Below are 18,245 nucleotides of genomic sequence, written 5' to 3'. Positions count from 1 at the left end.
AGGTTCATATGTGGCATGTGTGGTGTCTCGATTTCAATCGACATAAGATATTCTCTAGCATGCATGTTCATCTAGCCATAGTTGCGTCTAGGTTCACTTAGTATAGCTTTAAACTTTTTGTCATGGATAGTGATAATTCAGCACAAAGATAATCCATTCTTGCCATGGATAGTGATAATTCAGCACAAAGATAATCCATCAATCAGTGCAATATTACAAAAGATCAGCACAGAGATAATTCTGCACAGAGACAAAGTTTCCATGTTTAGTCTTCTCTTATCCAGTTGTATGGATTTAATTTACTAGTTGTAAATATTAGTCAATTGTTGTGTAAATAAGCCATTCTTTAACAATATTATCAATAAAATTATATATCAAGCCTTTCTCGACATTTCATATTCTTACAATTTCTCCACACACACACACACATATATATGTATGACAGGTCTTGATCGACAATATCATCTGATCGAAAGTCATTAATTTGTCACCAAATATAACAAAATCCCAAAGCCAATATGAAACCTATTAATAATAAATCTATCTTCAAATAAAGCCAAGATTGATCACCACTTACGCTTCTAACGCCAAGCTATTACATTGGAGTACCATACGTGGCTATTCTTAATTCCTCCAAATCATGTCCAGTAACGAAACTCTATGCATCACATGATGAGTTAGGCACATCTATTATAGTGTTGCAATTCTAATTGGTTTTCTTGTATTTTTTTCTGCTGTTATAGTCTAACTATCACATGCATATTCCCAATGATCTCATATTGGTCTGTCGTTTAAACTTTTTAACTTTTTCACATATTAGATATAATGTTTGTATTTATGATTTTTTTTCTTATTATTATTATTTTTTTCTTTTTAGGTTTTATAGTGTCACACCCTCACTTGCCCAACCTTAATCTCAAATTCCCAACGACCTAATATGTAGTCGTTGATAGTCTCACTTTGTTTGTACTTGTAACTTTATGTTTTAAACTTTTTTACATGTCTTATTGTTTATAATTCAAATTTGTTTTTCTGTTCTGTTAATATTTCAGGTTTATAATATCATAGTCTCACTTGCCCACCACCCCCAAATTTCAATATCATGATTCAAAATCATCTTGTTAACTACAATTTGTTAGAACGTAATATTATTCATTTAAATTATTTGACAATTTGCAATATTTTTAAATTAATTTGTTCCTGCATTATAGTTAATGTGGATGATGTGGAACATTATCCCCACAAGTCAAAAATTAATGTTGTGGGCCGCATTCCTGGTGAATTGATGGTGAACTGATTGAAACAGCATTCTGCTTTCTAGTAGTTTTGCATGCCTTGATATAAAAGCTGCTTTAGCCTTTTGTGACCACAGTTTTGTGTATATACTGACATCTAGCTATAAAGATTGAGTGAGATTACTTCGTATCAATGAGAAAAGGTGAAAAGGAAAGGATGAACAAATAGACAAGAGTAAAGAGTCGGGGCAGAATTAATCCATCTTCAAGATTCTTAAGTTCCATCTAGCCCCAAAGTTCTGCCTAGGTTCACAGCCTCCACATACTGTCCTCATGTTCTATCTCTCCGCGCGCTAGCTCGCAGAAACATAACCAAACCCAAACATAGGAATATAAACATAGGAACTGCCTATAAATATGTGTTGTTGACATAGCCATTTCCTTAACAAACAACCAAGCATAAAGCTGTCGGAGTAACAGCGCATGCATGCATCAGGTGTTCCATAGAGTTCCCCAGAATACTTCACCATGGAGTATGGACTCTCTCTTCAAACTTATAAGGGATGTCATCTTTCTACTGAAGTGTTTGGGGGAACTCTTGGAATCATTTGATATTATATAATATGTTTTTTGCAAAAGGCAATACGTCTGCCTTGCTTTTCTATTTTTAGCTAGCTTGCTCATTATATATTGTAAAAATTACTAGTCCTTAATTTCTACTTTCAGTTTGGCACGTAACAACCTTTTTAGTCTTTCATAAGAATGAGAAGGGAAGGCTTTGCTAGTTTTTTTGCATTAAAAGGAGTTTCTCTGCTTTGTTAGTTTTTCTGCATTAAAAGGAGTTTATCTGGCACCCATAAAAGAATTAATAGGCAGAAGAGGACATTAACTAACAACGAAAGATGAATATATGGGGGCAACTTACACTCTCTCCTTGTATGTTTAATTTGGTTTGATGCATGTTTGATAATTAAAAACAAACGCATAGCATTACAACTTACAAGCTAGGATACATCAAATTGAATTGTGTGATACTGAAAAGTCTAATGTAGACTTGGGTTTATTAGAATCCTGGACTTGTGCTAGTAAAGTGTTCAGGGGAACTCTTGAAGACATTAATGTTGCATCCTTTTTTAGTGATTTACTTTCCGTTAAATCAAATAATACACCACAAAAAATAATAAATAAAATAAACAAAAATAAACTCATAAATTAATGTGATTTGATCATGTGATATTAAATCTACTTTACAATAAAAGTGATTTTATAATTTAACGTATCACATCAAGATACATCAGTTTGTAAACTTACTTTTCTGGAATCTCTTTATGACTACTTCTCATTTTAAAAAAAAATAAAAAATTATCAATTTTCTATTGAAGGTTCCTATTGCAAAACATCAAATAATTAAAGGTAAGTCTTATTGGTAAGAGACCTGTAATTAGGGAGGAGAAAAATCTATGTAAACCAAGTAGTTGAATGCACCAGGTCTGAATTTTTAGTAAGATGAAGGGCATAGATAAATAACGTCGATATAAGTGTCTGAAGGCTTTCTTCTTCTTTTTTTCTCCATATTCCAATTACTCTCATCATTTATCATTTTTGCATATAATAAATATCAGACTTTATAGGCCGGAGGACGTGCACCACATCTATACGTGCCCGAGAACGTGAGAATGCCTAATTTCATTTGTTCTCTAACTTACTTTCTATTAGCAACGTTACGTGACAAGAACACCTCCTTTTTAGATTTTCTATCAGTGATATTACTTGCTACATTCTAAAAAGGATCCCTTTTGTATGCACTTGAAAAGTAGAAAAGTATTTGGTGGACAGAGGACATGAAATACAAATTATGGCAAGTGTGGCATCTCGACTTCAATCGACATCCAAATATTCTCTAGCATGTATGTTCATCTAGCCATAATTGCATCTAGGTTCACTCGGTATAGTTGTGAACTTTTTGTCTTCTTGACGAGGGTAACATATGCAGCTAAATGCAAAGAGATAGATCAGGAATTGATCCCTATAAAAAAAGGGGGTTCAAGAGTGGCCACTTTGCATCAAGCAACTAGTTTGAACAAATTAGATTATAAACGTCGATTTTTCCCTAGAGTTCCCTAGAACACTTCATTGGAGAATTTCTTTTAATAAAAGAGCTGTCTTCTCCCCTCTTAGGGCCAACTCTTTCATTAGGCAAGTTAGGCAATTGCCTAAGGCCACTAGTGGAAGAAGATCCCAAAAAATTTTTAAATAAAATTAATTAAAAATAAAAAAAATACCTAATTAAAAAAATAAATTAACTCAATGAGAAACCATCAAAAATATCAAATAAATATTATGTGATTACTAGTTTTAAAAGTATCTCCACGTAATAATTCTTTCTCATACTCCTTATAAAAATACACTTCTCCTTTGTGATTATTAATTTAATATGTAATGTGAAAATTATAAATAGGAAAATCTAATTTTTCGAGTGTCCATAAAAAGTTTTTGTATTATCCTTTAAAGAGGTAAGGGCCAAAATTTTTCCAAATATGTAGATCGTTTATAAAAATTTATTGAAAATAATGATTATAATTGCTTCTAAGGCCACGTTTAGATTTGAAAAACATTTCATCTTACTTTATTTTATCATTGCAACTTTTTAAATTTTCACACAAAATATAATAAACAATTCAATTTTTTCAAATCTCAATTCAAAATTTTCAAATTTTAAAATAATAATAATAATAATAATAATAATAATAATAATAATAAAATAATATTCTAATTATATTTTATTCAATTTTCATCTTTCATCTAAAACTATATCATCTCATCTGTAAATCCAAACCAACCCTAAGAGTCTAAAGCATGTCTTGTAAAATTAAAGATCAAATCCTCTCTAAAAAGATAATTTTCTAATAAAGATTAAATCGATTATTAGTTGAAAATGTGATATAAAATTCTAATCAGTAATCTACTTTGCAAAAGGATAGAAATTATTTTTAAATATAAAAGTAATGTAAAAATTAAATTAAATTTTTTTTTTAAATGAAAAAAGCCTCTCTCAAAATTTCCGCCTTAAGCCCTATAACATATTGAGTCAACCTTGTCCTCTCTCCCATTGAAGTGTTTAGAGGAACTTTGGGTATCATTTGATAATATTGTTAGAAATGGTTTAGAGTTGGTTGTTGACCATCTTACAACCAACCCCCATCTTCATGAACACACGTATATGCAGTATCGTTTTACACATATATTAGTAGCCTTAATTAAAATAGTAGGGTTTTTCGTTTACTTTACATTAATGCTCTTTAAGGAGGCCATGAGTTTTTTTTTCTCTCTCTCTCTCTCTCCCTCCTTGTTGCTATATATCTTTGTTTGCTTGTAGATTGGTAATGATTATAATGCTAAATGATATTTCTCATGTTAACCATCAACTCTGATTTGAGTTCAACTTGATTCTTGCCATGGACAGAGATAATTTAGCACAAAGATAATCCATCATGAATCAGTGCAAGCTAGATTACAAAAGATCAGTAGAGATAATTCTGCACAGAGACAAAGTTTCCATGTTTAGTCTTCTCATGTCCAGTTGTATGGATTTAATTCACAAGTTATAAATATTAGTCAATTTTTGTATAAATAAGCCATTCTTTAAAATATTATCAATAAAATTATATATCAAGCCTTTCTCAACCATGTTCTCATTATATATATATATATATATATATATGTTTAAGTATGTATGACAGGTCTTGATCGAACTTATGGTCTGATCAGAAATCATTAATTGGTCACCAAATATAACAAAATCCAAAAGCCAATATGACACCTATTTATAATAAATCTATCTTCAAAGCTCCAGATCTACTAGATCACCACATACGCTTTTAATGCCAAGTAATTGCATTAATGGACCATACGTGGCTATTCTTCCATCGTATAGAAGTGCTCCAATTCATGTCCAACGAAACTCCATATATCACATGATTGAGTTAGGTACATCCACAGTATTGTTTGTCCCTGATGCAAGCTGGGCATTATGATCACTACTTATAAATTAATTACGTACCAATAATTGGCAATCCCAATCAATCGTTTCAAGATCCGGCCAACTCCCCACATATGAAAAAGAAATTCTTCTCATGGTTTGGAGTAAGTAATGCTATCTCTTTCAATTCTGGAAGCAAATCTTTAACAAGGGATAGTGAACATGTAGATGCACAAGGTGGCTACACAAAACAAGTGTGCATCCCGCTAAACACTAACTTTGAACCCTTTGTCCATCAAGGCGTTGGTTGAGAGTGTATCAAGAGACAATTGTTGAACAATTCTAGTACTAACTTTGAACCCTTTGTCCATTACCAACATGTGAGACAAATATCCTAATTGGATTCTCGCCAAATTGATCCACAAATTCCTTGAGTGGTATCAGAGCCTTGTTGTGATTGTTTTCTCATATAGAAAAGACTATTAATAGGCAAGTGCTAATTGGTTTGGCAACCACACTTGTATATTACAATCACTTAAGAAGGATTTCAGACCCACCACAAAAGCTTTTTCAAATCACTGTGGAAGGGCTCAAATATACTGGTAATTTGCAGAACCTGGTTATTAAATACTATTTTGAGGAAAGTTACTAGAAAATCTTCACACACAAAGGCAGACGGGCATTGTCCAAAACATAGGTGAACCAAAAATTTGCAAAAAGTTTTGGCCAATTGCCGGAACATTTCACCACCATCAATGTTCAAGAGTGTCGGGGACTCATCATTCACTCCATCAATGCCAATTCAACCTTTAGTTACAAGAATTCAAACTTTCTTGTAATAAACGACATTGTCATTCAGCCAATCGTAAAGGATTCTGACCAAAAAGATGTTGGTTGTTTTGCCTACGTCTTTCACTCCTACTTCTGTTGCAGACAACACTATTTCACACAAGGCCACAAATGATGTTGATCCAAGGTTATTAAAGGCTGCACGTAAGAAGAGACACAATCGTTTTGAACAATGCCCATACAATCTCAAATGACACATTTCCTTCTGGACCAAAAGGGCACCAAATGGCCCATAAACACACTTTGATTCCAACTCACTTCATTGAGGCTCGCGAGCTTATAGAGGAGTCTAAGCCCAAGCCCAAAAGGAAAAGAACCAGACTTCTGACCTACAAATGTCCATTCAACCCGTACTTGACCCAAATATTCAACCCACAAGCCAAGTCAAGAAGTAAGCTGCATACCGAGTTGTGCCAGTAACCAGTTCACTATGCCTAACTCAAATCTGAACCACTCGTCCAGTTTTTCTAATCTAGTTCAGACAAATTTTGGTATTTTTAACAATTCTAAGTCGTTTCAAGTCCGATTTTGTTCGTTCAAAAATTGTTGCATCTCTAATTTTGTATCAAAATTTAATAAAGTATTGGTTGCAAGGAATAATCATAAAACATTTCTTGAAAAGGAAGAAAGTTCAAGGGGAGTTCGAGGCAATATTCAATCAAGGCACCACTTCCAATATTCTCCTTATTTGAAATATAATATGAGAATTTCTTGGCAACGACTTTGGATCTAGTACTAGGGCTACTATTATTAATTTTATTAGTTAAGTTGTAATTATTTAATATCATAATTTGAACTACTACTTTTCTAGTATTGTAATGGTACACATTTATTATTATTACTATATTTTGTTTGTTGATACTAAGGTTTTGTTCTTTATGGCACTGAAGAAATGTTTTGAATCCTCGGGGATTGAAAAATCTAATGGAATAAATTTTTAGGCCTAGAAAAGGCATATAACTTTTCTTCCAATCTATGAAAAGACCATATATACATTAATGATACTAAAGCCATTTTTAAAAAATCAAAAATTGCCAAACTCGAAGTGGAAGCTGCATAAGAACCAAAGAAAATGGGAAGAATACAATGAATGGGCAAGAGTTTTTGATTTTACATTACATAAATGATGACATCATTTCTCTTTTCGAATACTATGAAACTATTATAGGAATCATGAATGTAATTGAAGGCAAGTATGTATTAAGATTAGATACTTATATACAATTATTATTGGATAAGCATAAACAAGATTTGCATGCAAGAGAATGAAAGTGTGAGTGATTATGTACTTTAAATGAAATTGATTGCAAATGAATTATTTAATTATAGTCATTCTCTTATTGATAAAATGCAAGTTACAACCATACTCAATAGTCTTCATTTATCTTGGGAACTTATTGTTACCTCCTTAACACATTGTGGAAAGAAAATATCCATAACTTCACTCTCAATAGTTTTGATACTCAAGGAGGAAAGGATGGGAAGGAGGAAGAGAGAGAATGGATCATACTTATGATGCCTCAAGACACATGTTCTACACGAAGCAAGATGAAGCAAAAATAGTTCAAGAAAAAGAAATAATTGAGAAAAAGGCAAAGTAAACCATTTAAAACTATTTTAAATGAGCATTACAAATCATAATGTCCTAGTAAGGGAAAAACAAAATAAATTAAGCAAATTGTGTTGAAATTTTCAGAAGTAATACTCATAGAACCACCATTAGATTTTTGGTAGATTGACTCTACAACAACAAGATATATCCATAAATAAAGAATTGTTTGTCAAACTTGAAGAGAAACAAGAAGGTGAACACAAAGTATATATGGGCAACAACACATATTATGACATCTTGGGGCAAGGTGCTTGCAAATCTTATGTAAATGGTTCCATTATTTTTGTAAATGATGTACTGTATATACCTAGTATCGGTAGGAATTTAATATCAGCACCTGTACTAGCTCAAAAAGGCAATACAATTCAGTTTAAATTTGGAATCGTGCCTACATCCATGTAGGGGAGGGCAGCAGGGCATTGCCCAGTGCCATCCTGCCCAGGCTCCACCTAGGTGGGGCGATGCCCCCGTCGCCCTGATGCGGGCAACAGGATAAGCAGCCCGCATCTAGGGACCCCTATGGGTGTTGGGGAAGGGGGGGGGGGGGGGGGGACTAGCTAGGCCCTCGCCCTATATATATATATATCTGTGTATGTATATATATAATGTTTGCAATTCTAAATGGTTTTCTTGTATTATTTTCAGTTTTTATAGTCTAACTGTCACATGTCCAATCTTGATGATATTATTTTGGTTTGTAGTTTTAACTTTTTCACAGTATTTATATGATGTTTTGTATTTATGATTTTTTTTTTTTTTTTAGGTTTTATAGTGTCACATCCTCACTTGCCCAACCTTAATCTCAAATTCCCAATGACCTAATATGCAATTCTTGATAATCTCATTTGGTTTGTACTTGGAATTTTATGTTTTAAACTTTTTAAATACGTATTATTGTTTATAATTCTTATTTTTTTTCCTATTAATATTTCAGCTATTTATAATCTCATAATCTCACTTGCCTACCACGACCAAATTCCAATCTCATGACTCAAAGTCATCTTGCTACCTACAATTTGTAAGAATATAATATTATTTATTTAAATTATTTGACAATTTATAATATTTTTAAATTAATTTGTAATGGCTTAGAATACTTATATTTTTTTTATATTATGCTTTAGCAGCCTTTATTTCATTGTATGTTATATGTAAAATATAGTTTTTAATTATTTTTGTAGACAATGTTTTTTAAAATCTAGGCCCAAAATGGCTTAGAAACAGGTTTTGGGCTATTTTTAGACCCATAAAGATTAGATTCTAGACCCACTGGGCAATGTGTCCATTTGGGCCGAACCGGGAGGCCCTGCCCCTGAGGTGCCCGGCAGGATCTTGCGGGGGCAAAACCCAGCCCCTGCCAGAGTGATTTGGGGAAGGAGGAATCATAGCTCGGCCTGGGGACGTGCGCTTCCTTAATAGAGGGTTGCTTGGATTTTGACTTTCGCATGCTCTGGATGGCTGCTTGGGAAGGAGGAATCATAGCTCGTGCTCTAGAGTTTCAAAAGGTGGCGATTTGGGGAAGGAATCACAGCTTGTGCCAGGGGACGAGGGCTTCAATAACAGATGGTTTTTTTTTGTTTTTAAACACTTCACCACATGGCAGCCACGTATCATGTCCATGTCAAGTGGTAAGAGGAGCGGAAACGATGAGGGGGCCGAATAGTATTTTCCCGTGAAATACGAATCCATGTATGCGAAGTTTCCCAAACTGAACCTGGTCAGAATTGTGTATAAGATGGAGGGACGTAGGGCCAGAAGAATATAAGGTTGTGAGTGGCCTAGCCTTCGGCTCGGACAAGCATTTTTTTTTTTTTTTTTTTTTTTAAAAAATCCTCTTCAATCTCTTTCATTGGAAGGAAGCTTAGTTACTAATTAGAATCAAATCTGGAAATCTGAGTTGATCATTAATTAGCTTAAGGATAGCAACAACAGATATCTGCACTGCTAAAAATCTGAGTTAAATAAGCAGCCCTGCATTATGGTTAATGCGGATGATGTGGCCGGAACATTATCCCCGCAACTTATTACTTGGTCAAAAATTAATGTTGTGGTCCGGCGTTCCTAGTGGTGCATTGATGGTGAACTTACCGAGACTTTCTGCTTTCTAGTAATTCAAGATTGGAGATTAATCAAAATCCATCATTCTCATAATCGATGAGTGCATCAATTGCGTAATGGGCAGTAACAAATTTAATATTTGGCCGTATACCCTTCCTTAATATTTCAGCTTGTGTTTTGTATATAGATAGTTGCAAAGACCCTCTCCTTGACTTTTTTGTAATCCTTTTATCTATCTATAAAATATGCTCGATTAGAAAAAAAAAAAATGTATTCAATGCCTTGATATTAAGAGCTGCTTTTGTGACCACAGTTTTGTGTATATATTGACGACATCTAGCTATGAAGATCGAGAGAGATTGCTTCGTATAAGTGAGAAAAGGTGAAAATGAAAGGATGAACAAATAGACAAGAGTAAAGAGCTAGGGCAGAATTAATCCATCGTCAAGATTCTTAAGTTCCATCTAGCCCACAGTTCTGTCTAGGTTCACAACTGCCACATACGGTCCCCACCTTCTATCTCTCCGCTAGCTAGCTGATTAACAGAACCAAACACAAACGTAGGAATATAAACATAGGAACTGCCTATAAATATGTGTTGTTGATATAGCCATTTCCTTAACAAACAACCAAGCATAAATCTGTCGAAGTAACTGCGCATGCATGCATCAGGTGTCCCCTAGAGTTCCCCTGAATACTTCACCATGGATTATGGACTCTCTCTTCAAACTTATAAGGGATGTGGTCCTTCCTGCTGAAGTGTTTGGGGGAACTCCTGGAGTCATTTGATATTATATAATATCCTTTTGCAAACGGGAACACGTCTATATTGCTTTCCTGTTTTTAGCTTGCTCTTTATATATCGTAATAATTAGTACTAGCTAGTCCTTAATTTCTACTTTCTGTTTGGTACATTATAACTTTTTAGTCTTTCTACGATAATGAGAAGGGAAGGATTTGTTTTCTATATTAAAAGGAGTTTATCTAGTGTCCATGAAAGCATTAAATATTCATTATCAATATATTCCTAATCATGAGATTTCACACGCCAATCTATTGATGCCAAATTAATGTAATTGTCTTTATTAATTCATGAAGCAATGAGAAGTATATGTATCTTCTTAACGGAAAATATTAGCTTGTCCTTTCGGTTTGCCCTCCATGCATTTTGATCGCTAATACATTTTTATTTTTTTAATTCATGAAATTATGAGAAATTTTGATAATTATGTTTCTCATCTCTTTATCCAAACTTCCTCTAAATATTACCTTATTTACTGGCAACTCTAAAGGGACTCTTGAATATCTTTCCTTTGAAACGATGTCTTCGATCCATGCATACAGCCTTAATTAATTTTGTACTAGATCCAAAAACGATAGAGGAGCGAGAATTGCATAGTAATAAGTAGCAAAAAATGTAGGAACATAGATAAAAACAGGAATTTAGCGTACTGGCTAGGCTGACAATCACTAGCTCCAAGAATAAAAATAAAAGAATATATTACAATCTCCCAAGTCTAAATTTATAAGCTCTCTAAAAAATTAATGGGGTCAAGTATTTATTTATTTTGTCTAGAAATTACCCAAAATCTATAAAAAGATGGAAATTAAAGATCGAAGATCACACATTTTTTCACGGGTTCTAGAATTCTGAACATAATTTCTGAGTCGTCTTCTAGAATTAACATGCGAAGAGTACTCCAACAGGCTACGAAGACTCTTCACCTCCCGAGTCTCCCACCTACAGTGAGGTCAACTGTACCTGACAGCCCATGGAGGTAGATGGTGCAAACGGTTCTGACAGCTCGGAAAGCATTCCGGAGTTTGCTGGCTTTAGCAAGGTGTGGCGTTTATCAAATATTTGCAATGGCACGTAGGAGAATCAGCGTATAGTTGGGTCTTTAGAATTCACAAAGTCAGACAGCTATGGAGTTTAGACTGCTGAAGAAGGTTCTCAGTCACTGCAAGTTGCATGCATGTTCGCAGATAGCATGGCGGGGATGCCAGATCCCATCACATACATGAGAGAAATGATGCTTGAGGATGATCGATATTGGTGAAGCCATGGTGATGGGGTGGATGATTGACTTAGATTGGACCCAAGGGAGATCAGGTCCATACAAGGACCTATAAAAATTGCTCGTGGCCGCCAGATCATTAGCGGGAGCTATTAGTAACGATGCCACCAAGTGCCATATAGGAACAAGTGGGGAGTATTGGGTTAGAGTAATATTAGATATAGTTTTAAGATGTATATGTCATATATATGCAATTCTTTTGAATGAAAGTGAATTTTCTCTTGTGGGTCTAAGGTGTGTTCTATTTTTTTTTTTTTTTTTTCAAAATGACTTACACAGAATTTGTTTACCTTGGAAACATTGGAATTGTACAAATCACTTTTCACATTGTTTTGGCATGTACTTATAATCGTGTGCTTGGGATTTTCACTACAACAAGATCTCGTGTTTTAACTATCAACCGAAGGCTAATATTGCAAGACTCCAAAATCCTATCTTGCTTCCAAATATTTTGAGAAAAGTATTGCAAGCTGAGCGAAAATTTGAAAATCTGCCTTCGAATTCAATTCTGGTCTAACTCCGACTTTATACTCCTCGACTTCAACTTTATGTTCGGACTCTGACTTTTCCCTCCAACTCCAATCTTGTACATATGATAATAAAAATATGTATTTATGTATAGGCAGTTGATCATATAGAGTAGTATAATTATATAGTTATATAACTAAAACTTATATAGTTAAATTCAATAATATACTTGTGTGAGCTAATTATTATAAAATAATATACTTATACTACAATATAAATAGACTAATAATAGTTTAGTATATATAAACATCATAGTGTTATTATCATACATAATCAAATATAGAAATAAGCCAGACAACACTAGCATTGAAATAAGTTTAGTACAATAAGTTAATAACACATATATAATACTAATTTATTAAAGTATAATAATATGTAATTAGACACTAGAAAGTCTAGTATATAATAAATTAGAAATAAGTTAGACACTAGTACTATAATAACATAATTATACACTAGAAATAAGTACAATAAAGAAATAAATTATAAATAAGTTAGACACTAGAAACTGATATTTATGGTATAGAAGGCCATGGCTGAATTTTTAAGCTTGTGATTTTGTTTACTTTGTTGATGGGCTCCTATTATATTTATTGTTAATAATTTTTTATAATTAAATATTTATTGTAGATACTGATGTAGAATGACCATTAAATGGGCATCTTGTTGATCTTTTCAAAGAGTTTTGGTTATGTTTTAGTAAACTTGAAATTTGAAAGCCAATAAAAAAGTCTTGTTTAAAAATGAGTTAAATATGAAACTAAAAACATAAAACAAAAAAAAAAAAAAAATTTCCAAATCCCATTCCACTCTGACAAGTCAAGTGAAATTAGAACCTATACAAATAGCAATTGGATTTAAAGGATTCCGACACTGACTGGATCAGTGGTCACCCCATGCCATTCATGAACTGCAACATATAAAGAATATTATATACAGTTCTAGAGTTTATATTGCTCGTAGACTTCCTTTGAAAAAAATAAGGGTCACCATTAAATAAAAAAAAAAAAAAAAAAAAAGATATGATATTTACAATTATAAAGTGTGGAAATATCAAATAATTTTCTAAAAAATGAGTAACGAAAACTACACACTCTAAATTTACAAATATCATTTTTCAATAAGATAAAGTACTCGAAGGCATGACAGAATTATATGAACTGACTTCTCTTTTATCTTTCAGGCCATATGACACAAAAATTCTGAGGTATATAGTTTTGGAGTGGTACTCCTACGTACGTACGAAGCTTTTCTGCATTATACGGTGCAATCGATAAATATTCAGAAGTGGGCTTAAACCATATCGTAGCAACAAGCTGGGCTATGCAAAAGTATAATTTGACAAGCGATTTGGGTAAGAACTTTCCAAGAGAAAAAGTTAGCTCAAGAATCTTCTCTTCATATATTTTTGAGCAAGAGGTCGACCAACGCTATACAATACCGTTCCAATAGAGATTTTAAACAACAGGCCTTATAGTTCAAACTTCAAATTAAGGGTAATAAGTGTAGCGATGGGTTTGGACAGGTATTAGAATGAATCTTGCCTGGCCCGAAAGAAGCCAACTGGAATCACAATATCTCCGATCCATCCTCCACATGCTCTGTATTTCGAAATTAAGAAAAAAATTTAAAAAATATAAAATAAAATATACATGAGTTTATATATTTAGTAGACATATTTAATAGTCGTACTATCATTTTCCAAACCTTAATACCATTGAAAGATATAATATGGCTTCAATAAATACATTTTGCAGTCAGTCAAGAGTGCATGCATGCATTTTGCTGGTGTAAAATTTTAATGACTGTCATAATTACCTAGCTTAGATACCAAACTCTCCTCTTATTTAATTATTATAATTTTTTCAAATTGTAACATAAAATATAATAAATAATTCAATTTTTTTAAATTCTAAAATAATAATAATATTAAAAAATAATATTTTATTTAAATTTCATATCAACTCAACTCATTATCCAGACCCAACCTTCTCTCTCACTGAACCAAATATATATTAGTTAATTGTTTATCTAACACTTTCAAGATCAACTACTATTCTACTGTGCAAACATTGTACTAAACGAGAACCTTTAGTAAATACATTTCAAGATCAACTACAATGCTAATTCTAAGATCAAATTATAAACACTTTTTTTTAGCTCTATTATAATTTTATATAATTTTGTGGTGAGGGTTTTAATTGTTTATCTAACCCTTTCAAGATCAACTACTATGCTATTTTGTAGTGTTTATAATTTTATATATCGTTACGTTTTTATGATTTTTTAATTTATTTTTATTTTATATAAATATGTATTATCCCCATAAAGATTCCTGGTTCTGCCATTGGGTAAATGTTTTTAAATGACCAGTCTTATAAAGAGGTGCCTTCACTACAATAAAAATCATTTTTTAGGACGAAATTGTTTTGGGACGAATTAAAAATCGTCTCAAAAAGTGAGATTTTGGAACGAAATTTTAATTTCGTTCCAAAATAACGACGGAATACCAGACCGTTCGAACGCTATTCTTAGAGACGAAATTTTTTGTCCCAAATAAGTTAACCGTTCGACCGTTAATGATTAACCTTTCGAACGTTTAATTGTTACCGTTTGAACGTAATATTGACGCAATAGGCAAAATTATTTTGGATGGAAATTGACAAACCGTTCGAACGGTTAATTTTAAACGTTCGAATGATGCATATTCACCGTTCAAACGTTATTTGAAGCGGTCGAACGGTGACCAGGGTTTTAATTTTTTAAGTTTTTTGCCAAATTATATTTAGATTAACTAGTAATTATAAAAAATTGGTTAATTAAATAATATGAATAATCTAAATTAAGAATTAGTTTAGAAAATATAAAACAATACTATTTCATACTTAAATACTGCGTCGCTTACGTGCCAGTCTAGAAGTAGACATTATAATCAACCTGAAATTTATAATTACAAATTAGATATATAACATTAACAAGAAAAATATAATAAAGAACTATTTACAGTAGTTTGAAACAAATAGCAATTTAATAATATTTGATATTATGAATAACATTATTTTTAATAAATATATCTCTCAATATCAATATTAATTAGATAAATATTAATAGAAATATAATATTAAAAAAAGACTGAAAAATATTAGATTTCTAATATTAATGTATTGGAAAATAGGTTGATTGTTAGACCGTATGAATAATCGTTCGAACGATTCGTATAACGTTCGAACTGTAAGAGTTCCGTTCGAACTGTAAGAGTTAAGTTCGAACGGTAAGTTAATACCGTTCGAACATATTAACTGAAAATGAATACCCCTCCTTAATTAATCCAAATTTCATGATAATAAATGTTATTTAAATACAATATTCGGTATTAATTATATTAAATATAATAATTAATTCAATTATAATATATTTTAACTGTTAAATATATTAAATGCAATATATTTAATGCACTTATATATTATTAAACACTACATATTATATTTATAATTTTTTATATATATAGTATATATTATATTATATTTAATTAAAATATATTATACTATTGAATATTATATAGTATATAGTATAATTAATATAATATAGACTACTATATACATGAAACTATGTTCATGTATTTATATACCATATATATTATATGTGATATTAACTAATATATATATATTTAATAGTATATGTATTACATGACTTGTTTATTATATTTTTCATATTATATTACAGTTATAGGCTAATTAGATGACACTCTCTATTCTAGCACTATAAATGACACTATATATGCTTAATTTTAGCTTTTGTATCATTATAATACACTCTAATTGCTAGTAGTATAGATGACACTATATATAATAGTAGATATCTTATTATTAAATAATATTATAATAATAATATAATATAATAAACACTATATATATATGCATGTGATACATATAACCCTATGCTATGATACCATATATATGTTATATATAATAGGTTAATATATGTACTTGACTATAATACTAGATGTAATATGATATTTTATACTATATATGTTACTAAACTATATAATATATGTTTGATTATATATTATATAGTTATATTACTATGTCTCTAAACTATAGTATATTTACAAGTTATTATATTTAAAGGTATAGTGTAAAAAAAATACAATAAGCAACATTTTAATTTGACGTTTGAACGGTTTAAAATAACCGTTCAAACGTATAAGAAAACGTTCGAACGAAAATTTTCACGTTCGAACGTGAAAATTAGCGGAGGAAAATTTTCCCGCTAATCTATTTGACGTTCGAACGTTCATTAAATAATCGTTCGAACGTCAATGTTCTACATTTACACGACAGAACCTCACAATCTCGCACTCGTTCCAGTCGACTTCCAGTTGCTCCCACGCTCATTTTCTTCCAACCAACGCCATTATTTTTTAATCCAGCCCTCAAATATTACTAACTTCTATCAATCTCTGATATTTTTGGATTAAGAGGTTGTTTTACCGTTTGGTGAAGAGTATTTAAGTTTTGGGCATTGGGTACGGGTGGATTTTCCGGTTTATATCTCCAAATCAGATATTCTCCTTAAATATATTCTCATTTTAGTTTTTATATAAGTGTTTTCGTTTGCTATAATGAGTTCGTCATATAGTTTGCTGTCTTTTGATGTAATTTGGACTGTAAATGTTGAAGTTTTCGGAGGTTGAAGACGACTGTAATCTGGAATTAATCCGTTCGAATGGTATTCGTGTGCCGTTTGAACGTATGTCCTTAGATCGAACGGTGACTAGCACCGTTTGAACGTTATGTTGGTCAGTGTTAAAATAATTAACACTTTAAATACAGGAATTGAATTAAAAATTAATTATTTATAATCTACATTTAATAATACTTAAATACTTAAAAAATTAAAGTAATCAAATAAGAATGAATTAAATTACAAATCATCTAAGATTTAATAATACTTAAATATTTAATAGTTGAATTATTCAACTATAGGTTAATACAAATAGTTTTGTTTTAATAACACAAAAATACTTAATCTTTGAATTAATAAAATGAATTTTAAATAAAATACAAATAATCTAGATTTAATAATACTTGAATACTTAAAAGTTAAAAGTAATCAAATGAATTTGAATTAAAATATAAATTCCGAATTATAATTAATAAAATGAATGTTAATTACAATATAAATAGTTATAATTATTAGCTAGAATGTTAATTACAATACAAATAGTTATAATTATTAACTAGAATGTTAATTAAAATACAAATAGTTATAATTATTAACTAAAATGTTAATTAAAATACAAATAGTTAGAATTAAAAAAATATTTTGAAAGATATAAAACAACAATCTAATTATTTAATAATATAAATACTTAATTAACATATTTTGCATTGTTTGTTTGATACATGTTAAATATTGGCATATCTTATATTTCCTTTTCAAGATGTGCAACCTTCTGATTGGGAAAAATTTTGTGACATGTTTGAGGATCCATCATATAAGGTATAATTAATTTAATTATTTTGGTCGTCCTATTTTTAATTTCATTTTCTAATATTTTCAAATGTAGGAGCGAAGTTCTATAAACAAAACAAATAGATCAAAATTGAAGATTACTCATCATGCAGGTTCAAGATCTTTCCACCGCCTTTCTAAGAAATTGGTATTGCTATTCTTTTATTTGTATATAGTTAACTGAATATATGAATCATAATGACTTTATATCTTAACAAATCTTTATTATAGCAAGATTCAGATGCCAATTATGATCTGACAAAATTATATGCTGCATCACATACTAATCGTAATGGAGAGTGGAGTCATCCCGATGCCCGTGAAAATTATGTAAGTATTATAATTTGTTTTAAATAAATATATTTGAATATTTATGATAATATTAACTCTTT

The sequence above is a fragment of the Carya illinoinensis genome, chromosome 5 (assembly GCF_018687715.1).
Source record: "Carya illinoinensis cultivar Pawnee chromosome 5, C.illinoinensisPawnee_v1, whole genome shotgun sequence".
NCBI classification, from domain to species: domain Eukaryota; kingdom Viridiplantae; phylum Streptophyta; class Magnoliopsida; order Fagales; family Juglandaceae; genus Carya; species Carya illinoinensis.
Note: the sequence above shows the minus strand (reverse complement) of the source record.